Source organism: Quercus suber, unplaced genomic scaffold, assembly GCF_002906115.3.
Source record: "Quercus suber isolate HL8 unplaced genomic scaffold, Cork oak 2.0 scaffold_8, whole genome shotgun sequence".
Taxonomy (NCBI): domain Eukaryota; kingdom Viridiplantae; phylum Streptophyta; class Magnoliopsida; order Fagales; family Fagaceae; genus Quercus; species Quercus suber.
The window spans coordinates 486165-511184 of record NW_027069474.1 but is presented as its reverse complement, the minus strand read 5'-3'; the positions used below and the strand labels follow the sequence as shown (position 1 = coordinate 511184).

Below are 25020 nucleotides of genomic sequence, written 5' to 3'. Positions count from 1 at the left end.
TAGCGCTTGATTGGTGTCTCCAAGAAGATTCCAAGCTCAATGATAAGTTTTTATTTTTTAATGTCCCTTTATATATTTTAAATAATAAAATGTAATATTCTCTTTTTTTCTTCACTGTAGCATCACTTAAATAATAAAATGCAATATTCTTTTTTTTTTATTCATTGGTTTATCTAATGCTATCCTATGTATGATAAACCAAAAAAAAAAGAAAAAAAGAAGAAGACCAATAGCATTACTTAAATAATAAAATGCAATATATATTTTTCATTATTTGATTTAATTCTATCATCCGTGTGATAACAAAAAAATTGGCCAATAGCATCATTATAATTAACCAGTCCCGTGCGGTAGCACGGGGTCACATACTAGTATAAAATAAAATAAAATGCAAAGAGCAAACTTTATTTCATCATATGAACAAATTCCACAATATATAACTCTTCAAATTCATAAACCACATGATTACTTAGATTTTATAGTAAAATAAGATCAATCCATCCACCATGACATTGTAGTATAGTCTAGATATAATTATATAAAAATCACGGTTTATTGATCATGTTTCATAAACCAAAAGTGTCATCTATACATCTAATAAAATCTTTTAAGAGTAATACATGAGAATTCTTAATTTGAATAGCCAATTATATATATATATATATAGCGCGCGCGCGCGAGAGAGAGAGAGAGAGAGAGAGAGAGATACGTAGATGGTGGTGGAGGGGAGATGGTGGGGTTTGAACCATAAATAGGGAACACCATAAAGAATGTTGCTAGGCTCTCTCTTGAACCCCCAAAAATTAATCTAAGAAGCTAGACATAAGGGTAATAGGAATTCTAAGAAAGAATTAATCAAGTTCCTTAATAATTATCTATACATAAAAACATTAATAGCATAATGATGATTTAGAGTAAATTATATTTTGTCTTATTCTCTTTTTGGCTTTTCCTTAAAGATGATCAACTAAATAAAGTAAAAACTTGCCAAGAAAGCTCAAATTAACTAAAAATTTAATTGTGGAGATGCCTATTATTTGTAGTAGAATGAACAAAATAAAAATCACAAACAAATTTGAGAAAGTCGCATAAGATTTCTAAAAGAAATTTTACCAAACACATGAGATGCAACAATAACAAAATTACTATACTGAATACTTTTTGATTTTTTGACACTCTACAAATAAGCATAAAAAATGTTCATTATAAGTATGTTTCATATCAATATTAGGAATTTCCACAACAATGATAAGCCAAATAAAACTGCATTAACAATTCTAAGTCAATTAAAAATAACAAAAGTCAATATCATTGAAAATTTTAGAAAGGAAAACAACAGAATCACTTCAGAAAATGCAAGAATGCTAAAAAGAAAGGGAAAAAAAGAAGATCATTTTTTATTGTGTGCTTTGTTTACCTCAATGGTCTTTCTATTATTGCCTTAACTTTGAAAGTTTCAAACAAATATAATTGATGTCATCTCAATAGTGAAAACTAAAGCTTGATTGAAAAATTTGGAGAAAAATTAGTACTTTGCTAATTTTGTTGTTGTAGATGATGGGTGATTGTATCTAGATTGTGCATTGGTATATATAACATTGTAAAACTTAAATAAATAATCAATGTATGAGTGAGAGAGAGAGATAAGGTTGTGAAAAACCGAAATTTTGGAAAAGAAAACACTATAACGGTAGATAAATGAAGAGACACTTAATGCTTGATGTCTTCTCAAAATGGTGAAAACTAAAACTTGATTGAAAAATATGGAAAACAATTAGTATTGTGCTAAATTTTTTGTTGTAGATGATGGGTGATTGTATCTAAAATGTGTATTGGTATATATATATATATATATAACATTATAAAACTTAAATAAATAATCAATGTATGAGTGAGAGAGAGATAAGGTTGTGAAAAACTGAAATTTTGGAAGAGGAGACACTATAACGGTAGATAAATGAAGGGACACTTCAAATGTTAATTTTATCCACTAAAATGATAATGAATTATTCAATTTAAAAAAAAAAATTACTTGAAATTAGAGAGAAGAAAACGAAAAGTTGAAATCAATTTAAGTAGCTAAATAGTCAAATATTTATATCTAATGAATAATAATGTTTGTCCATGATTTGTATTTAATTATTTTATATAAGAAAATTAAAAAATCATAAAGAGAAAAATGATTTTAAAAGAAAAAGAAAAAGAGTATGATGTGACTGATAAAGTGGCTCAACAGGAGCATAGTAACAATAAATGCTACATCTTAGCTTTTAGATATATATAGATTTTTGATTGAAATCTTGGCTGCTTCAAGTTGTTTGTTTTGTGATGAGTAAGAATTTAATTTGATTCAAAGTAGATAGTAAAACAAGGAGCTGAATTAGGTGCCAATAAAACATAACAACTAAACTATGTGACAATAGTTAACGGAATTAGACTATGATCATGTTGATCGTACTAAACTAAACATGCAGCATACAATTTATGGCGTTTTGATCATGCTGTATATGATATGTGTTGGAAGTGGTAAACTAAAAGGTGCCTCTTGATATTTCATAATAGTTTGTGTCTTTTGTTTTTTCATAACTGTTTGTGTCTTTTGTTTTTCCATAACTATTTTGTCTATTGTCATTCCATAATGTCTGTGTCTTTGAGTCTTCCACATTCTAGAATTTTCTGTTATGCAACAAAGAGTCATGACAATAATGATAGCTCTTATAACTTCACCCTATAAAAGGGGATAGATGTATAATGTGAAAGTGTGTGAGAGAAAAAGTTGTAGTAAGCTCTCAAGGCAGTAGCCTAATCTCTTTGTTTGTGAGTTTGAAGTACTCTAATAAAATTTTTCATTCCTCTCTTTCTTGTGAGTACTTTGTTGAATTTTAAGTCAAGGCTTTATAAAGCCAACAAAGTGGTATCAGAGCCAAGTTCTTAGAGCCTAGAGTCTTTGTCTACACCATTATTGAAGATGTCTTCTAATATGGTGCAACCACAAATTCCTAAATTGACGAAAGAAAATTATGAGAGTTGACAGATTCAAATGAAAGCGCTGTTTGGATCACAAGACCTATGGGAGCTCGTCACTAATGGGTATGTAGAACCCACAAGTGAGCAAGAAGCCACCTACAATGCAGAACAAAAAAAAATTTGCTCAAGGATCAAAGGAAGAAAGACAAGAAGGTACTATTTCTAATCTATCAAGGGGTGGATGAGTCAACTTTTGAGAAAATTGCCAAAGTAGAGTCAAGTAAAGAAGCATGGGAGATTCTTGGCATTTTTTTCAAGGGTGTCGATCATGTGAAAAGAGTTCGTTTGCAAACTCTTCGTGCTGAGTTTGAAGTTGCTCATATGAAAGATGGTGAATCTATTTCTGATTATTTTTCACGATTACTTGTAATTGTTAATCATTTGAAAAGTAATGGAAAGGGTATTGAAGATGTTAGTGTGGTGGAGAAAATATTAAGATCTCTTGCAAATAAATTTGAGCATGTCGTGGTGGCTATTGAAGAGTCCAAAGATTTGGAGACTCTCTTAATGGATTTGGAGAAGTGCATCTTCATTGGGTATAATGAGGAGTCAAAAGCATACAAACTCTACAAACCACATACCAACAAAGTAGTGGTGAGTAGAGATGTCATTTTCAGTAAAGAATAGTCATAGGGATGGAATGATGACATCACAAGTAAAGAGAAGCCACTTGAGTTAGAAGGGAAGAAGAAGATGTGAATTATGAAGGTTCAGAGAGACCTTTCTCAACACCCCAGCACTATGCATCATCAACATGCACTTCATCAATCCGAAGCCCAGGTAGCATTTCTCCATCTCCAACACCAATCAAAATGAGAGGCCTAGAAGATATCTACGCATAAACTGAAGAGACAAATCACTTTTGTTTGTATGTGGACCATGAGCCTTTTACTTTCAAAGAAGTTATGAAAGAGAATTGTTAGAGGAATGCCATGCAAGAAGAAATTTATGCCTTTGAGAAAAACAACACATGGGAATTTACTGCACTTCCTCTAGATCAAAGAACTATTGGTGCAAAATGGGTGTATAATATTAAGCACATAGTTGATGGGAGAATTGAGCGCTATAAGGCAAGAATTGTAGCTAAAGGTTGCAAGAATTGTAGCTAAAGGTTACAAGCAAAAGTATGGGGTAGACTATGAAGAAGTCTTTGCTCTAGTAGCAAGACTTGACACGGTGAAGATGCTGATTTCTCTCGCAACACATCATAGTTGGAAAATATATCAACTAGATGTCAAATTAGCATTCTTAAATGGCATACTTGAAGAAGAGGTGTATGTAAAGCAGCCTGAAGGTTTTGTGGTTGAATGAGAAGAAGACAAGGTGTATCATTTGAAGAAAGCTTTATATGGGCTAAAGCAAGCTCTTCGAGCTTGGAATTCTCGTATTAGCAGCTATTTTCATGGAAGTGGTTTTCTTAAGTGTCCTTATGAGCATGTAGTCTACGTCAAGAAGAATGTCCATGGTGAAATTCTTTTAGCTTGCCTTTATGTTGATGATTTGTTATTCACAGGAAACAATCAGCAAATGTTCCATGAGTTTAAACAAGCTATGTTAGTTCAAGATGTCCAACTCTAGACTTATGTCATTTTTCCTTGGGATTGAGGTATGACAACAACCAGATGGCATTTTCATATGTAAGAAAAAATATGCAAAGGAATTGCTTGACAAATTTAATATGAAAAATTGCAATGCTGTCAATACACCTATTGCAGTGAATCTAAAATTGACAAGAGAAGGAGAAGGGAAAATTATAGATCCAACTCTATTTAGGAGTTTGATTGGAAGTTTAAGGTACCTCTCAATCACAAGGCCAGACATTGTTTATAGTGTTGGTCTTTTGAGCAAAGATATGAAGAATCCAAAGGAATCTCACTGGCTTGCAGCAAAGAGGATCCTAAGATTATAAAATGTACCATGGATTTTGGTCTTTTATATTCATATAATAATGATGCCACATTATATGGATATTCAGATAGTGATTGGGGAGGTGGTCAAGATGAAAGGAAAAACACTACTAGATATGTTTTCTATCTTGGATCAACAGCTTTCACGTCGATGTCCAAAAAGTAGAGTATTGTAGCTTTGTCAACATGTGAAGCTGAATATGTGGCAACATCCTCTTCTGTTTGTGAAGCAATATGGTTGAAGAATTTATTAAAAGAATTTGGTCATCCATAAGAAGAATCCATGATTATTTATGTGGATAACAAGTCTGTCATAGAACTTCCTAAAAATCCAGTTCAACATGAAAGGAGCAAAATATTGACATGAAGTATCATTTCTTAAGAGATTATGTGAAACAGAAAGTTGTGAAGCTCCAGTATTGCAATATAGAAGAGCAAGTAGCAGACATTTTTACCAAAGTCTTACCAATTGATAGATTCAGAAGATTGAGTACAATGCTTGGTGTGAAGATGTTTTTGGTTTAAAGGGGAGTGTTGGAACTAGTAAACCAAAAGGTTCCTCTTGATATTTCATAACAATTTGTGTCTTTTGTTTTTCCATAACTGTTTTGTCTATTGTCATTCCATAACGTCTGTGTCTTTGAGTCTTCCACATTCTAGAATTTTTTGTTATGAAACAAAGAGTCATGACAATAATGATATTTCATAACAATTTGTGTCTTTTGTTTTTCTATAACTGTTTGTGTTTTTTGTTTTTCCATAACTGTTTTGTCTATTGTCATTCCATAATGTCTGTGTCTTTGAGTCTTCCACATTCTAGAATTTTCTGTTATGAAACAAGGAGTCATGACAATAATGATAGCTCTTGTAACTTCACCCTATAAAAGGGGATAGATGTATGATGTGAAAGTGTGTGAGAGAAATAGTTGTAGTGAGCTCTTAAGGCAGTAGCCTAATCTCTTTGTTTGTGAGTTTGAAGTACTCTAACAAAATTTTTCATTCCTCTCTTTCTTGTGAATACTTTGTTGAATTTTAAGTCAAGGCTAAAGCCAACAATATGTACCAAAGTGATCGAGCTAGAAAAGTATTAATTTTAGGCCTTTGCTTTTCAATCTAGTGACTGCCAAGTGCCCATTTTAATTCGTTATTCACGTCGTTAGCAGCTCTATTTATCTGGCACTTTTGCTACACCTCTTGCCATATTCTTTTTGCAAAAGAGCACGAGAAAAATAAAAGGATGGTCTTTGCTTCTAGTTGAGAGCTTTTTTTTTATCCGTTAGTTGTAATTTAATGCCAAGATACTACATAAAAGCATGCTTTGAAATTGCTTGACAAAACCAAATTAACTTGAAACAATTTAGTCCTAATGGCTTATGTAGTTTCTAAACTTGTATAATGGAAGCCAACTTGTAACGCCCCATAATTTTGTTACCAATTAAATTATTATATATAAATTATAAAGGAGTCCTACAATTAAATGGATTAAATTGATTTAAGCCTAAGATATTAAAAATAAGATAAATACTATAGAATATAAGTCCAAGTGAGGTTGCATAATGAAATATATGGGCCTTGAAAACCCTAGCCTTCTTCCTCTTTAGTTACACATGTATCTACTGATGGGATTCCATTTGCTTTAGCCGACTATAGAACGTTGATTTTCTTCACTGTGGCTATGAGTGGAGACTTCAGGTACGGTTCTCTTCTACTCTAAACTTAGGAAAGTTGAAATACTCAATGGCTAGCTTTTGTAGCCAATTTTATAGCATCTGTTATTGGCGTACCTAATAGAAAAATAAATAAATAAATAAGGGCTGCTGTTATGGATCTAAAGCTAGGATTACTATATTAGAAAAAGGGGTAGCCTTCTTCCTCTTTATATATAATTGTTTATAGTCCCACTGAATTCACCATTAAACTGACCTGCATCCACGCCCTTTTCATTGTCGAAATCCTATCCAACGCATCAAGGGAATACTAGGCAATTGGATGGATAAATTAAGGTATATATATTAGGTTGATCAGATAGGTATATATCTCACGTGGCTTCCAATACTAGATTGAATATATATATATATTATATAATATTAGAGTGAATGGATATATAAAATGTGGGGCCAGCTATACAAGGAGGTATTGGTAAACTTGTAGGAATTGGGCCTGCGACCCAGTGGCCCAATTCGAGGATAGCAATCCGTTTGAGGATGATTTAGGAAGGGCATGGTACGAATAATATAAGAAGAGGAGCTGAGGATTGCAAATGAGAATTCAAAATGTGTCCGAGGAGAAGGTTCACCTCGGAACGATAATCTGAGGCAGATGCGACTATCTTGTTACCCTGGATAGTCCACAAGGTTGTATTGTAATTGAGAAACGAATATGGGATAGTGGAGGCAACAAATATCTTCTGACGCTGCTACCTCCACATTAAATGCTTACCAGCTAACCCTCTGGCCGCATTAATGTGGAGGTGATGCCTGAACAGTGATCAAGCAACCTTATGGTTGCTAGTTGGAGATTCTAGGGGTGGGTAGATGGGACAGAAAAGAGTTCTCAGGATAGAACCTACACGTGTACAGTGAAAGCAAGGGGAGGAATGTGGTATATAACGTGAAAGGGGATGACATTATAGGGGACTTCTGGCTGTACAAGAAAAGAAAGGCTTTTCCTATCAAATAGAACTAGTTATTTCGTCCACATTCTAAAAATTTATTGTTTGGGCTTGTTGGATCACTTTTTCTTCTTATTTTTGAAGGCTTTTCCAAATTGAGTCCTTACAATTGGCGCCGTCTGTGGGAAGAACTTGATCTATTTCTAGGGAAAGGCAAGTGCAGCGGTTGAGATGGAAGAAGAAGCACCGCAACAGCACGTGGTGGACCCATAATAGACAGATGTTAATCCACACCAGGCAGAATCCAGGGGATCTCAGCATGATAATCCGTTGGTAGTCCATGAACAAAGGGTGGATCGCGAGGGAAGCGTGCGGACAACCCACACTGAAAGAAGTCATTCTCGGGGGAAAAGCCATATTTCCCATGCAAAGAACGACGAGGACATGCAACGTGAGATTGGCAAATTGAAAAGAGAATTGCGACACGAACGACGAAAGTGTAGGTCTCACCACTCCAGGCAATCTTCTGAAGAGTCCGATGACACCAGTTATAGGCGGAGGTCAAGAACTCCACCTAGTGAATTTTTTTCCTACGATGAGGAGCACCACCATAGACAAGAGGATAAGAATCCACCTCGCCAGGGTTTGGGGAATGACACCCTGAACAAAGCTTTGAGTCAGGTTTCAAAATCACCCTTCACACGACGTATCGAGGACACAGATCTTCCTCGGCGGTTCCATCAACCCACGTTCACCATTTATAATGGTCGGACGGATCCAGTGGAGCATGTTAGCCATTTCAGTCAAAGAATGGCTGTTCATGCTAAGGACGAGGCCTTGATGTGTAAGGTTTTCCCATCTAGCCTAGGCCTAGTGGCGATGAGATGGTTCAATGGTCTGAGAGCACATTCCATTGGCTCCTTTGAGAAGCTCACCCAGGCTTTTGGTGCCCGCTTTATCACCTACAGGAGGGTTTCTCAACCCTTGGGATCGTTATTGTCCATGTCTATACGTGAGGGAGAGACCCTGAAGGCCTATTCTGATAAATACTGGAAAATGTTCAACGAAGTAGAAGGGGCCTATGATGACGTGACCATTAATACTTTTAAGGCTGGCCTGCCAACCGAGCATGATCTGAGGAAATCCTTGACTGGTAAACCTGTTACCAATGTGTGCCAGCTTATGAATCGGATTGACAAGTATAGAAGGCTAGAGGAGGATCAGATACAAGGTAGAGGAAAGTCCAAGGTAGTCTCTCAGGAAAGGAGGGATTTCAGGTCGGACCGATATAACAATAATTGGCCTTGGAAGGATTTTGGGGGGCAACCAGGATCTGCTAATTCTCAAGTGGTTAACGTCGTGTTCCGAGAACCAGTGCAACGGGATCTGGAGAAGATAAAGGATGAGCCATTCTTCAAATGGCCCAATAGAATGGCAGGGGATCCTACAAAACGTAATCAAAATCTCTACTGCCAGTATCACCAGGATCATGGACACACTACTGAAGATTGCAAAAATTTATGGGATCATTTGGATTAGCTGGTCTAAGAAGGGAAGTTGACCCAGCTTCTGCACCATTCCAGTGGTCGAGGAAGTCAGGCCGGTTTGACATTTCGGGAGGACGCTTCTTCAGGACCCCTCTTAGGTATGATACACGTTATATTTGCTGCCCCGAGTAGAACCGGATCCTGCCCCTCCAGGGTAATGTCTGTGTCTCATTATTTGGATGAGGGATCCAGTTCAATTCTGAAGAGAGTTAGATTGGACACATCGCTGGTTTTGGGCTTTTCAGAGGAGGATAAGAGAGGAACCATACAACCACATGATGACGCTTTGGTGGTTACACTTAGAATCGGGGGGGCATGATGTCAGAAGGGTGATGATTGATGAGGGGAGCGCAACCGAGGTGATGTATCCCGATCTGCATAGGGGGCTGAATTTAAGACCCCAGGATCTGACAACCTATAGCTCCCTGTTGGTGAGTTTTGAGGGAAGATCAGCCATTCCGATGGGCATGATTAGATTGCCTATGCAGACTGGCTCAAACGTGGTGGAGGTGGATTTTATCGTAATAGATGTTTTTTCTCCGTACACTGCTATTTTGGGTAGGCCCTGGCTGCATACTTTGGGGGCTGTCTCTTCTACACTTCATCAGAAGGTGAAATATCCATCGGGAGGCCAAGTGTTAGAGATATTGGGGAATCAAATCATGGCTAGGCAGTGCTTGATAACGGCTATTCAACATCGGCCAGAGACAGATATTTCGGCAACGGCCGAGAATGATTTATAGCAATCAAAGTCTCCGACGACCCTCTTCAGCACATCTGCCGAAGGAGTGGAGTGTGAAAATTTGGAAATGGTGAGTGTTGGGGATGACCTAGATAAATTCTTTCAGGTTGGAGCGTAGTTGCCTGTGGCAGAGAAGGAACAATTAGTTAAAGTCCTTAGGAAAAAAATTGATGTGTTTGCATGGAATGCTTATCAAGGGGTGGATCCAGACTTCATTTGCCATCATTTGAATGTTAACCCCTCTGTTATTCCAAAGAAAAAACCACCTCAGCCTCCGTCCAGAGCACATACCGAGTAAATCAAGAACGAGGTGACTAAACTCAAACAGACAGGGGCTATCAAGGAGGTGTTTTACCCTCAATGGTTGGCTAATACGGTAGTGGTGAAAAAGGAAAAATGGAAAGTGGCGCGTATGTGTTGATTTTATGGACCTTAATAAGGCCTGTCCAAAAGACCCTTTCCCTATGCCCCATATAGATCAACTGGTGGATGCAACAGTAGGTCACCTTCGGATGAGCTTCCTGGATGCCATCCAGGGCTATCATCAAATCCCACTGGCATTGGATGATCAGGAGAAGACTGCTTTTCTCACTCCCACTGAAAATTATCACTACAAGGTAATGCCCTTTGGCCTGAAGAATGCAGGGTCTACTTACCAACGGATGATGACGAAGATGTTTGAGCCACAGTTGGGCAGGAGCATCGAAGTCTATATTGATGATATGGTTGTGAAGAGCAGAGTAGTGACTGAGCATGTGGCAGACCTTACTAACACTTTTGAGATTTTAAGGAAACACAAATTGAGACTGAATGCGTCCAAGTGTGTATTTAGAGTGAGCTCGGGGAAGTTTTTGGGCTACATGGTGAATCACCAAGGAATTGAGGTGAACCCCGATCAAATCAGAGCCATAAGTAGCTTGCAAGCACCTCGAAATCTCAAGGAGGTCCAGAGATTGACTGGGATGACCGCTGCTTTAAACAGATTCATCTCCAGGTCGGTGGATAGGTGCAGACCTTTTTTTCTTTTACTCCACAAATGGAAGGGGTTCGAGTGGACAGAAGAGTGCGCCTTGGCATTTCAGCAGCTTAAGGAATATCTATCTCCGCCACCCATTATGTCTAGCCCCGAAGTGGATGAGGTCCTTTTTTCTTACTTGGCAATAGCCACTTATGCGATTAGTTTTGTTCTGATACGAGAAGATAATGGCGTACAACGGCCAGTCTATTACGTGAGCAAGTCACTTTATGAGGCTGAGGTACATTATCTGTCGTTGGAAAATTCCATTTTGGCAGTGATACATGCTACAAGGAAACTTCCCCATTATTTTCAGGCACACATCGTGGTCGTACTCACTCAGTATCCGCTCAAGGCAGTACTTTGGAGTGCAGACTACACTGGTAGGGTTGCCAAGTGAGGCACAATTTTAGGGGCTTTTGATATTAAATACATGCCTCGTACCTCTGTGAAGGGACAGATTCTCGCCAATCTGGTGGCCGAGTTTGCTGAAGGCCCTGAAGAAATAGAAACAAGTCCACCGAACATTGATGAAAAATCAATTGGCCTTATCTCCGTGCAACATATCTCACTCTGGAAAGTATATGTGGACGGAGCAACAAACCAGCGGGGGTCAAGAGTGGGGCTGGTTCTGATATCTCCTAAAAAGGTCATTATCGAGAAGTCTTTAAGGTTGGGATTTTCAGCTACTAATAACGAAGCAGAGTATGAAGCTTTATTGAATGGGATGGCAATGGTTAGGAAACTAGGTGGAAAAGCAGTGCATATTTTCTCAGATTCGAGACTGGTCGTGGGTCAGGTTAAAGGTGAGTTGGAGGCTTGGGACACCAGAATGCAGGAGTACTTGGGCCAGGTTAGACGTATGCAAGTAAATTTTGAATGTTTTGAAGTAACCCACGTCCCTAGGAGCGAAAATGCCCATGTGGACTCTTTGGCTACCCTTGCCACCTCCTCGGCGCAAGACTTACCCCGAATGATAATGGTCGAGGACTTAAACACATCCACCCCAATAACGGGAGACTCGCTCCAGGTCAATCAAGTCAATTCGGCGTGCAATTGGATGGATCCTCTAATGCTATTCCTTGAGAAGGATATACTGCCTGAGGACAAATCAGAAGCTGAAAAGGTATGAAGGAAGGCTCTTCGGTTTTGGCTGTCCGAGGACAAAAAGTTATATAAACGCTCTTTCTCTGGGCCATATCTACTTTGTGTATATCCCGAAGCATCAGAGGCATTATTGGAAGAGCTACATAAAGGGATTTGTAGAAGTCACACTAGATGGAGGTCTTTATCTCACCAGGCAATTACTCAAGGGTATTGGTGGCCAGGTATGCAAAAAGAAGTGCAAGAGTTTGTTAGGAAGTGTGATCAGTGTCAAAGATTCGCACCGAACATCCATCAGCCAAGGGGAGTTCTTAATCTGCTTTCTAGTCCTTGGCCTTTTGCTCAGTGGGGCTTAGATATCGTTGGCCCTTTCCCTAAAGCGGTAGGAAATAAAAAATATATGTTGGTTGGCACAGACTATTTTACGAAGTGGGTCGAAGCTGAGCCTCTGGCCAATATCAGAGATGTGAATGTCAAGAGATTTGTCTAGAAAAATATCATTACTCGATTCGGAATTCCTCAATCTCTCATCTTGGATAATGGTCTTCAATTTAACAGCAAGGCTTTCAGAAAGTATTGTTCCGTTCTAGGGATAAAGAACAGATATTCCACTACAGCCTATCCACAGGGAAATGGGCAGGCCGAGACTGTCAACAAGGTCATAGTTTGTCGGCTTAAAAAAAAATTAGATGATGCAAAGGGAAGATGGGTGAAGGAGCTGCCAAATATCCTCTGGACATATCGAACGACACCTCGACGGTCAACAGGGGAATGACTTATGGGGTTGAGGCTGTGATTCCTCTCGAAATAGGTTTTCCTACCCTGAGGACCAGTACTTTTACCTCGGATGGAAATGATGAACTGTTGAAGAAGAATCTAGACTTGATAGACGAACAATGAGAGAATGCGATGGTTCAATTGGTCTACTACCAACAAAAGCTAAAACAAGGTTATGATGCAAATGTTAGGTTGAGGCCGTTAGCCCCAGGAGATCTGGTATTGAGAAAAGTCTTGGGAACTACCAAAAACCCAGCCTGGGGAAAGTTGGGGCCTAATTGGGAAGGACCGTATCGTATCACATCTGTAGCGGGAATAGGTGCTTATTACTTAGAAGATTTGGACGAAAAAACTGTACTCCATCCCTGGAATGTAAGCAACCTAAGGAGGTACTATTATTAATAAGAGCAATTCTGTTTTACTTCCCCTTACAATTTGTCCTAATTCTGCAACTTGTACTTCTAAGTCCATTGAAGTATTAAATAAAAGCTAAGTTATGTCAGGTCTTCGGAGCACAAACTTAGTGAAAATTAATACATTATGACACATATTGAAGTATTAAACAAAAGTTAAGTTATGTCAGGTCCTCGGACCACAAACTTAGTGAAAATTAATACACTATGACATATATTGAAGTATTAAACAGAAGCTAAGTTATGTCAGGTCCTCGGAAGTTATGTCAGGTCCTTGGACCACAAACTTAGTGAAAATTAATACACTATGACACATATTGAAGTATTAAACAGAAACTAAGTTATGTTAGGTCCTCGGACCACAAACTTAGTGAAAATTAATACACTATGACACATTGAAGTATTAAACAGAAGCTAAGTTATGTCAGGTCCTCGGACCACAAACATAGTGAAAATTAATACACTATGACACATATTGAAGTATAGGTCCTCGAACCACAAACTTAGTAAAAATTAATACACTATGACACATTGAAGTATTAAACAGAAGCTAAGTTATGTCAGGTCCTCGGACCACAAACTTAGTAAAAATTAATACACTATGACACATATTGAAGTATTAAACAGAAGCTAAGTTATGTCAGGTCCTCAGACCACAAACTTAGTGAAAATTAATACACTATGATACATATTAAAGTATTAAACAGAAACTAAGTTATGTCAGGTTCTCGAACCACAAACTTAGTGAAAATTAATACACTATGACACATTGAAGTATTAAACAGAAGTTAAGTTATGTCAGGTCCTCGGACCACAAACTTAGTAAAAATTAATACACTATGACACATATTGAAGTATTAAACAGAAGCTTAAGTTATGTCAGGTCCTCAGACCACAAACTTAGTGAAAATTAATACACTATGACACATATTGAAGTATTAAATATAAGCTAAGTTATGTTAAGTCCTCAGACCACAAACTTAGTGAAAATTAATACCTTTTCATATCCATCGAGGTGTTAAACAGAAAATAAAGCACAACAGATTGTCCAGACAATGAACTTAGTAGAAGTCAATACCTCGCTGGTTGGAACGTTTTTAAAACATCTTCTCAAATTTGGACACTTTGTAATGAATTAAAAGCAAGCCTCGGTAAGGTAGTGAGGTTTATGATTAAGGTTTACTCTGGTTTCTAACTAGTACACCTAAAGTTAAGTCTTCCTTGGTAGTATCAGATTTCCTTCTCACACAATCATATAAAAACAAAGAATATTCGCACAGAAAATTGCACAAGTGACAGATAAAGCAATAACATGTTATATAAATGTAATAAAAGAAAAAATATACATCACATTCCAAATGTCTTCAAAAGATAAATAAAATGAAAAATAAAGAGAAATTAACTAGGTTAATTATGGTTTTAATTTTATTTGGAGCTTGGGTTGGGGAGCTTTGCCAGTTGCTTGTGGAGGAACATCTTTTTCCTTCTCCATTTGAACTCCTCCAGCAGGCAAAGTGGTTGAAGCTAAAGCCTATTCAAAGCTCTGAGAAGCTGCTCCATCTTTGGGCCTCTCTACTGCCTTGTCCGAAGAGATGTCTTTGGCAACTTTAGGTACTTTGAGTTGCTCCTGCTGATTAAGAGGGGGAGGATTCTGAATTTGAGTTTCTTTGGCCGAATCAGCAGCTATGGAGGATGCATCCTGTGGCTGGGAAGAGGGGCTTAAGACTCGTATAGCTGGAGGGAAGTAGACGTTCTCTAGTCTCCTCAACTCGGAAGAAGGGTCAACACCAGCTCGGTTGAGAGCTTCTGTCCAAGTCTGGGCACAGTATACTCGACATAGAGCTGGCACCTTAGTTCTGAATTTGTCCTCCGTTTCAGCTACGCCGATGTCATACCCTTCTTGCTCAGCTTTGTCTTTTTCTTTTTCAGCCTCGGCCTTTGCTGTTTTCGCCTCAGCTTTTGCCTTTTTAGCCTGGCCTCTGAGCCTCTGGGCTTCCTCCAGTTGTTTCTTCAAATTTGATATCTGTTCCTGAGAAGTTGCCAGCTGGTCAGTAGCATCGCGCAGACGCTTCCTCTGATCCTCGGCCTGCCTCTGAGTGTTTTCTAGAGCTGACTCAGCACTCTTCTGAGCGTGTTCTTCCTTGGCTAACTTCTTCTTCAGCTGCACATTGCTTTATTCAGCAATGGTGAGTGTTTACACAGCTATGGCCCGCATCTTCCTCTCATTATCTAGTTGCTGGCCATAAGAATTAGTGATCTCCTCCATCCTAAAAGTGGGTTGGATGGCTTAGAGGAAAGAGAGTTAGAGATGCAATAAATAAAGTTGTGTCTAGGAAATTTATAATTAAAGAAACAGAGCAAGAAAGATGTCATACCATGCCTAGGTATCTCTTAGCATTCAGGAAAACCTTGTTCTTCCTTATGCCTCTCAGCTCTGTCATATCCTTAGAAAGCAGGAGGGTTTCCTTTAGGGCTAAGGCGACGTGGCACTCAATTCCACTGTTGAAATTCCTAAGGGATGCATCCTCCCTTAGGGGCTCACTGCCAAGGGTGCGGAGAGCCAAGCCTCGGGCTCCGAGGACGAGGCGGCGGTCCTTCCCACGACTCGTTGAGATCCATGGCTAACCTTCTGCTGCTTCGCAGCTCGTTGAGCCTCATCTTCAAGAGTCAGACGGGACCTCCCGGCTTCCACCACTTCCTTATCTTTCGAATCCCTCCTCCTCTTCGAATCAGTAGGTTCGATCACAGGTGGTTAGGATGGTTAATGAGGGGGAAGAGGAGATTTGGGAGGAGGGGGAAGCTTGGGTTGAGTTGACTTCCCCGGCGCACCCTTCCCAAGCTGGCCTTCGATCACATCCAAAAAACTCCTCTGACTCTTCCTCTGGATGCCCATTTCGTCAAAAACTACCTCGGGAGATGGGAGTTGATTGAATACTTCGAATTCATCCGCCGAATCCAACAGTTCTACGAACCCCTCTAAAGTTTCTTCTTCTTCTTCTTCTTCTTCTTCTCTTTCTTCTTCCTCTCTTCCTTCCTGAGGAACAGGGCGCGATGAAGAAGCCCCCACAGAAGGTGTGGCCACGTGTAGCGATTCGATAAAAGGAGTCCCTTCAGGGATCGAAACGCCTTCAGGGACAATAAATCCTTTAAAAGCTACATTGATATGGTGAAGCCGAGGATCCTTAGCCTTTATCACACACTTGGGAGCTTGAAATGCTGTGGAGATAGGCTTATACCCGAGGATGATATGTGCTGCTCTAAGTTGGCCATCAGATGGGTTCACATACACCTCGGATCGCAGGAGTCTATCCAAACTCTCCCTATTAACTAGTCCGAATTGAGGTCTGGTTGCGTGTTTATCTGCAAGGTCATTAAAATAGGAAGAAAAATTTATTAGAAAAAAAAAAAATTTGAACTAAAGAGTACAAACCAAACTATATAGGCTTATTGCCAAAAACCCCACCTGGTTTTCCTTCTCTAGTCGGACAGGGTAGACCGACATGCCACTCCCTAGAAAAGATTAAAAAGTCATCTTTTAAGCCCTTATTCGATGTAGGGAGACATTGGATTAACCTGACTTCAGGGTGCCTAGACTTGAGATAGTAACCCTGACCCTTTAGATGATTAAGATTATACAACCAGTTCACATCGTGATGGGTCAGGCCTAGGTTCTTCTTTTCGTTTAGGACTTCTATACTCCTTAACACCCTAAACATATTGGGGGCACACTGTATGAGAGATATCCTAAAGAATCTAAGATAGCTTCTAGTAAAACTACCCATAGGAATGGTCATCCCTCCCTCTACAAAGGCAATCATAGGGATGACCACTTCTCCTGTCTTCCTATCGTTCACCTAGGTTTCTGGAGAAGCATATCTCATACCCACTGTTGGGGGAATCCCATACTTCGATCTAAATGCCTCTATATTCTCCTCGGACTCAACTAGATTTTTAAACCTACTCATTCTCTAAAAGTTATGAAGGAAAGCTAATAAAAAGGGAATGAGAACTAAGAAGGTTCAAGGAGACTTACAGGTTTAAAAAGGAGATCCTCAGACAGGGTTGTGGTATTTATGAATGCACGATGAGGCAAAAGAAAGTGACAGGTTCAATGGATGTGCGTTGTGATAATATGATTGTTGTAACTGGAAAGAAGGTTGATTTGAAAAGCTATTTATAATGGCGCAGAAATTGTAAATGGGAAAAATCATGCTCATAAATACTGAAAACCCTCCACCGTTAGATTAGCATCTTGCCGTTGAACGTGGGGGACAGAGAGGCCGCCATAATTTAATAATGGCGTGCTCCTGAAGCCAAAACGTCAGAAGTGCACCTTGGGCAGGTAGAAAGGCGTTCTAGAGATTAGGAAAAGGGGATGACAGCAGGATATCAAAATCTCCCTTTTGCTGAGGTAACAAAAAGTGAGATTTTGAAGGGCTATTGTAGGGCCAACTATACAAGGAGGTATTGGTAAACTTGTAGGAATTGGGCCTGCGGCCCAGTGGCCCAATCCGAGGATAGCAATCCGTCCGAGGATGATTTAGGAAGGGCATGGTACGAATAATATAAGAAGAGGAGCTGAGGATTGCAAATGAGAATTCAAAATGTGTCTGAGGAGAAGGTTCATCTCGGAACGATAGTTTGAGGCAGATGCGACTATCTTGTTACCCTGGATAGTCCACAAGGTTGTATTGTAATTGAGAAACGAATATGTGATAGTGGAGGCAACAAATATCTTTTGACGCTGCTACCTCCACATTAAATGCTTCTCAGCTAACTCTCTGGCCGCATTAATGTGGAGGTGATGCCTGAACAGTGATCAAGCAGCCTTATGGTTGCTAGTTAGAGATTCTATGGGTGGGTAGATGGGACAGAAAGGAGTTCCCAGAATAGAACCTACACGTGTACGGTGAAAGCAAGGGAAGGAACATGGTATATAACGTGAAAGGGGATGACATTATAGGGGACTTTTGGCTGTACAAGAAAAGAAAGGCTTTTCCTATCAAATAGAACTAGTTCTTTCGCCCATCCTCTAAAAATTTATTGTTTGGGCTTGTTGGATCACTTTTCCTTCTTATTTTTGAAAGCTTTTCCAAATTGAGTCCCTACATAAAATATATGGCTTCTTTTATTAGATGGATCAGACATTCATCATTCAGCCTATATTGAGTCTTATTTTACTTGAAGCTATTCCACACATGTGACCCTGCCATTAGGTTCGGCCATATTGAAGTTTCATGAATATCTATGATTACGTTAATGGAAAAATCTGATTAGGCAGCAATATTTTTAAGTCCAGAAATCTGATCAAAGCTGAAAGTAAATTAGATAGTTAGGTGAATAAATGGAGAATTTTGGATATATCAATATTGTCTAGGATAAAACCGTTTAAGTGTGAAAATAAATTTTTAAGTGGGAAATTGTGTATTGATGGACCTATCTTTGGTGTTGCTAGGTTCTAATTCTACAGATTTGTTGTGACTCAAGGGTGGTTGATTTCTTTATTTTGCAACTAAGAGGTAAGTGGTGTTTACTAATATTGGGGGTTTCCCCAAAACAATGTCGATTATTAAACTATTTTATATCAAAGAAATATGTTGATATTCTATATATATAAATTGATATTTTATAAATGGTTGATGTGCACATTTACTATTCATTTTATGTAAAACTTGTGGGACAACCTAAAACTAGTTAAACTTATATGTGTGTATATATCTTTATATTTTTGAGAACTATGAATGAATTATTTTTGTGAGCATATTAAATATGTTTTGAAAACCTATGGCAAGTCGTGATTAAAAACTCAGTATTGTTTATAGTCCTTAGTAAGGGACAATCATACTGCAGCTAGTCTTTAGTAAGGGACGGTCCCAAAAAAAGGGACAGTGCACATTTGATAGCTCCTTAGCAAGGGAGTATACTATTGAGGATTCAAAAAGGAAGCTCCTTAGCAAGGAAGTGCACATTTAGGTTTCAAATGAGTCATCCTTAAGAAAAGAGATATAAAGGAGGTTTCAGTCTCAAAAAGGGAGAAAAGCTTAGGAATTTATTTATATGATGGTATTGATATATATATATATATATATATTATGATGGCTTACAATGTAAAGATATTCTTTTTATGTGAAATATTTGATAATAAAATATTGATGAGTTACAAGTTATGAATTTGTTGTAAGAATTATTTATTTGAAAGGTTTGTTTCCACACCTGAATATTAGTGAATTCAACTTATTGAGTTATCTCATCTCCCTTTATTTCCCATTACAAATACGTTAGAGGGATTATTAGAGTAGAGATTCTTGGGAGACAGCAGTCACGAACTATTTTGGGGAATTGAGAATTTTATTATTATTTTTTATGGTATTAAACATTGTATTGGAGAATTATTTTAAGGATGTTTTGTCTTTGGTGAATTAGAATTCTGACATTTGTGATGAGATTTAAAGTTACTGGTTTGAGTGGTTTATTTTATTTAATATTTTTATAGATCATTCAGATTAAATAGACTTTTATTGCTTATGATTTTGTGGCGTTACACAACTCACATATTTCCTTTGAGGTTTTTGACTGTAGGTAACTTGCTTTGATTCACAACTAGCTCATCAGACCTTGCAGGAGGCTATTTCCACTCACATTTGTTCAAGAAACTTCAAACTTTTGCAACATCGGAACCAATTGCAATCTTTCGGCAAAAGACCAATGCTATACATGCCCTCAAACTGATCCTAGCTGCGGTTTTATTAACGAGAGAGGCTTATAATTAGTAAAAATAGCTTAGTAGAAATTAAATGCAGTCCCAGATACTTCATTAGTAACGTTTCTTTTTGAAAATGTTACTCTAGTAGGATCTGGGCTTTTAACTGAGTCTGTAACTCTAGCAAAATAAACTTCACTCCTGCTTGAATTTGCTGCCAGGCCTGATATTAATCTGAATTTTCTGAAATCTGTAAGGAGATATCTGTGTATCTGTATCACATTTTTTCATCTCTTTATCTGTTTTTTTTTTCCTCCTCTCCTTTTACTTATCAAAAATAAATATGGACAAATTTTTTATGTGCCTTGAGTTTATAGGTTGATCACTAGTTGATGATAATAATCTCTCACCTTTGATTTTCTAGGTTTATGCATCAATTGAGAAAGAATATACGTTTCATCGGATGTTGTTTGTTTTCATGTGTTCATCAATGAACTGTCTTCTTCGGGATCAACATGAGCAATGGAAACGCCATCCAGAGAAACGATCTAGAAGGTATAGTCATCTATTGCTTTGAGTTGTGTGTTCTATAAACAATGGAATTTTCTAGTTATAATTAAAATTTTAAATTAAAAAATAAAACTAACGACATTTTCTCATTCCTCAAACTTACAGTGTGAAGATTTTCCGTTGCCAATTGCCTCGCTTTAATCCTTTTTACCCAAGCGAGCCCCCAAGATGTGATGGGACTGACAAACCTTCTGGAACTGGAGGTAGTTCATGGTTTCTTTCATTGCCTATATAGATTATTGTTCTTCATATTATGCGCAACTCTGCAGACTCTTCATCTCAACTTCTTGGGTTGGCTACATTTTTTTTTTTTCCCTCATATGGGCGTCAGTACAAAATTATTGGTGGTATAAAACACCTCAGAGGAGTTATAATATTTATATGCCTACAATTTAGAAATTCAAGTCCCATATCTCCATCCTCACATCCATATGCAACATCATAGGCTTCACATTGGCTCTTTGTCTAGGCAAATCTCCTCCTTTTTTCTGGTTTTTTAGAATTAATAGATTTTAGCACAGCATGCGAATTTTCATATTGCATTTATTTCTACTCAAAAGAAAAGGACAAGATGCTTATTTTTTACCGCATCCAGTTTTCTTCTTTTTTTAATTTTATAGACAAGATGAATTTTTCATGCATTCTTTAGGTGAAGCTTTGGCATACCATGCTGTATATCTGGGCATCTCCACTTTTCCCATAAAAATTCTTTATTTAAAAAAATAAAATAAAATCTAGCCTGAAAACAAAAACAAAAACAAAAACAAAAACAAAAAAAAAAAACAAAAAAGAAGATTTTTTTACTTATAAAAAAAAAAAACAAAAAGTATTTTTTTTTCCTGATTTCTTTGACATTGCATGCTATTGCTTCATAAATTTCTCACTCCCACCCAGGCAGACCTGTGTGAATCTATTTTAATTTTTCAATTTATATTATAGTTTTCGAGTTCATAAGATCATTTAATGTGTTAAAGTATGATTTGTGGTTGATAAATGGAAGCTAGCATGAATGCTCAATATTAAACTGGTTATGTTTGTTACCAATATCAATATTGCATCCTCTGATTTATGTTTAGCGGATTTGTGAAAGACTAAGAGGACTGCATTTATGAGAACACATTTTTTCAAGTACGTACCATAAATATTCCTCTTAGAAGGGCGTCCACATCTCCAAATTTTGTTTTTTGTTTTTAAATTTTTTAGTTACTATTTCTTTTGAACTTTTTGTTTATGCAATTTGATCAGCCCAAGTTGTAAAAGATGAAAACCAAGGAGAAATAGAGAGCTGAATAGAAAGCTACACAAAACTCAGAGAAATGGAGAACACGGAGAGAGAGAGAGCTTCTGGAAATGCTTTCTATTATGATTGAAAGAGAAATGAATCAATTGAATTTTACTGTACATTAATCCTTCTTATATACTACCTGTAAGCTAACTGAATGAAAACTAATTCTCCTAATTACTCGCTAATCAGTTACATCAGTTACCATTAAGCAGTTATAAACTTAACACGTGATTCTCACGTGTGAGCCTAACTAATGTAAAAGAACAAAACTACAAGTAGCACAGCTATACAAAATTCAAGTGTCGTTTTGTGCCATTTTACTCTATAAGCACCACATCCATTTCATTCCACTGGTCCAGCTTCTAATTCTTGCTTCACTGCTGTTCTAACCTTGATCTTAGAATCTTTACAGCCCCCCTCAAGGTTAGCTTCAGGTCCATGGATGTTGATAATGTTCATTTTGTCAAGTAGAGAAAACAATTGTTGAGCATGAAGTGCCTTTGTCAACAAATCTGCTAGCTGTGTGTGAGTTGGAGTATAAAATAACTTAATCACTCGATCTTGAACTTTGTCTCTAACCAAGTGACAGTCTATCTCTATGTGTTTTGTACGTTCGTGAAATACAGGATTCTCTCCTATATACATGGCAGCTTGGTTATCACAGAAAAGTAGGGCTGGTTGAGGATGATACACTTCAAGATCCTTCAATAGAGCTAGCAGCCAGGTTATCTCACAAACTGTCACAGCCATTGCCCTGTATTCTGCCTCTGCAGAGGATCTGGACACAATGGATTGCTTCTTAGATTTCCATGATACCAAAGAATTTCCTAGAAAAATGCAATATCCGGTTGTTGATCTTCTTGTATCCACACAGGCTGCCCAATCTGCATCAGTATACCCTTTCAAATGAAAATCAGATCTTGAAGACAACAAAATCCCTTGACCAGGACAGCTTTTGATATACTGTAATACCTTATAAGCTGCATCCAAGTGAGGTCTTCTAGGCTTGGACATGAACTGGCTAAGCTTGTTGACTGGATATGCCAAATCTGGCCTGGTAATGGTGAGATATAGTAATCTACCAACCAATCTCCTATAGACTCCCGGATCAGCCAACAACTGTCCATGATGCTTACTCAGCTTTAAGTTTTGTTCCATTGGAATCCTACAAGGCTTACAAGCTGTCATCCCTGCATCCTTGAGTATTTCAAGGGCGTATTTCCTTTGGCACAAGGTGATTCCCTTATCTGATCTGGCTACTTCAAGACCAAGAAAAAATTTCAAACTTCCAAGATCTTTAAGCTTGAACTTCTGATCCAGAAATACCTTAAGAGCTTCCACTGCCTTGACATCATTGCTGGCAATAAGTATGTCATCAACATACACTAATAGAGCCAAAAAAGACTTGTGAGACTTCTTAGTAAACAGAGAGTAGTCTGATTTTGACTGTGTGAAACCATACTGCAAGATTGTGGATGAGAACTTGGAGTACCATTGTCTGGAAGCTTGTTTGAGTCCATATAATGACTTGTTAAGCTTACAAACCTGGCCCCCTTGCAGTGAAACCCTGGTGGAAGCTGCATGTATACATCCTCATGGAGATCACCATGTAAGAATGCGTTATTTACATCAAGTTGGGTCAAATGCCAACCTCGAACAGCAGAAACAGCCAATAAAGCTTTGACAGTAGTCATTTTGGCAACAGGGGAGAAAGTTTCAGTAAAGTCAAGACCTTCCTGCTGTGTAAACCCCTTTGCTACCAAACGTGCTTTGTATCTTTCAAGACTGCCATCTGCCCTATATTTAACTCGGTAAACCCATTTGCAACCCACTGCTTTCTTATGAGGGGTAGTGAAGTTAGTGTCCAAGTATTGTTGGCTTCAAGTGCAGCAATTTCTGTATTCATTGCTTCCTGCCAGTTTGTACTTTTGACAGCCTCAAAGTAGGACTTGGGTTCAGGAATATTAGTAATGGTGGAACAAAAATTAGCATAAGAAGTGGATAATTTGGAAGTGGAGAGATAAGAGGATAAAGGATATTTGGTACCTGATTTGGGAGATAAAGAACCTGACTGGAGGAATGAATTGGAGGGAGGAAATTGATCACAAACAACTGAACTGCACTTGTATGACTTCAGATAAGTAGGAGGCTTATGGACCCTTTGTGACCTTCTTAAAGGTAATGAAGAATAGACAGTGTCTAGGACAGGAACAATCTCTGCAATATCAGTTTGACTATGGGAACTACCAGACGTATGAGGAAGATTAGATACTGGAGAAATGGGTAACTGATTTATAACAGGAAGATTGGATGAAAGGGGATGGGTAGGGTCAGAAATTGATGCAGGAGAAATGGATTCAGAGATAGGTGGATTGACCTGATTTGGTACAGAAATAGCATCTGTGACAAGGTCAGAATTTTGAAAAGAAAGCAAAGGATCATGAGGTGAAGCTACTGAAGGAAACAGATGAGGTAAAGGAATGTTGGAATGCTGAGAAGATGAATAAGGATCAGACACAAAGGGAAAAATGGTTTCATGAAAAATGACATCCCTTGAAATGAGAATTCTCTTGGTAAACAAATTAAGAAGTTTGTAGCCCTTAACACCAAAGGGGTATCCAAGAAAAACACAAGGTACTGACCTAGGATCAAACTTGGTTCTATGTTGAAGTAAAGTGGAGGCAAAACAAAGACAACCAAAAACTTTGAGATGCTCATAAGAAGGAATTTTACCATATAGTTTTTCAAAAGGAGATTTATTGTTTAAAATGGGGGAAGGCAGCCTGTTGATGATATGGACAGCAGTCAAGATACATTCACCCAAAGATAAAGAGGAATATTAGACTGAAATCTCAAAGCCCTAGCTATGCTTAAGATATGTTGGTGTTTCCTCTCCACAACTGAATTTTGTTGTGGAGTGGCAACACAAGAATGTTGGTGTATAATACCATTTGCAGAAAAAAAATCTTTCAAGAAAAACTCAGGGGCATTATCAGTTCTAAACACTTTAATTTTGGTATGAAACTGAGTACATATCATGTTATAAAAAGAAACAAGCAGTGGCCTAGTATCTGATTTATATTTCATTAGATAAACCCAAGTGGATCGAGTGGCATCATCAACAAGAGTAAGAAAATATTTGAAGCCTTCTTGAGTAGGTTTGGCAAAAGGACCCAAACATCACAATGGACTATATCAAAAGCATTAGAAGAAATGTGATTAAAAGATGGAAAAGGTAACTTTTTCTGTTTAGCAATAGGACATAGAACACAATCTTTATTACTTTGAAATTGGATTACATCAGGAAGGTGACTGTGCAAAG

At 37.9% G+C, this 25020-nt stretch overlaps 1 pseudogene; it reads left to right on the top strand.

The window, feature by feature from the left end:
- The window catches only part of LOC136068337 (uncharacterized), a 31642-nt pseudogene that overhangs the window by 1606 nt on the left and 5016 nt on the right, over positions 1–25020 (top strand).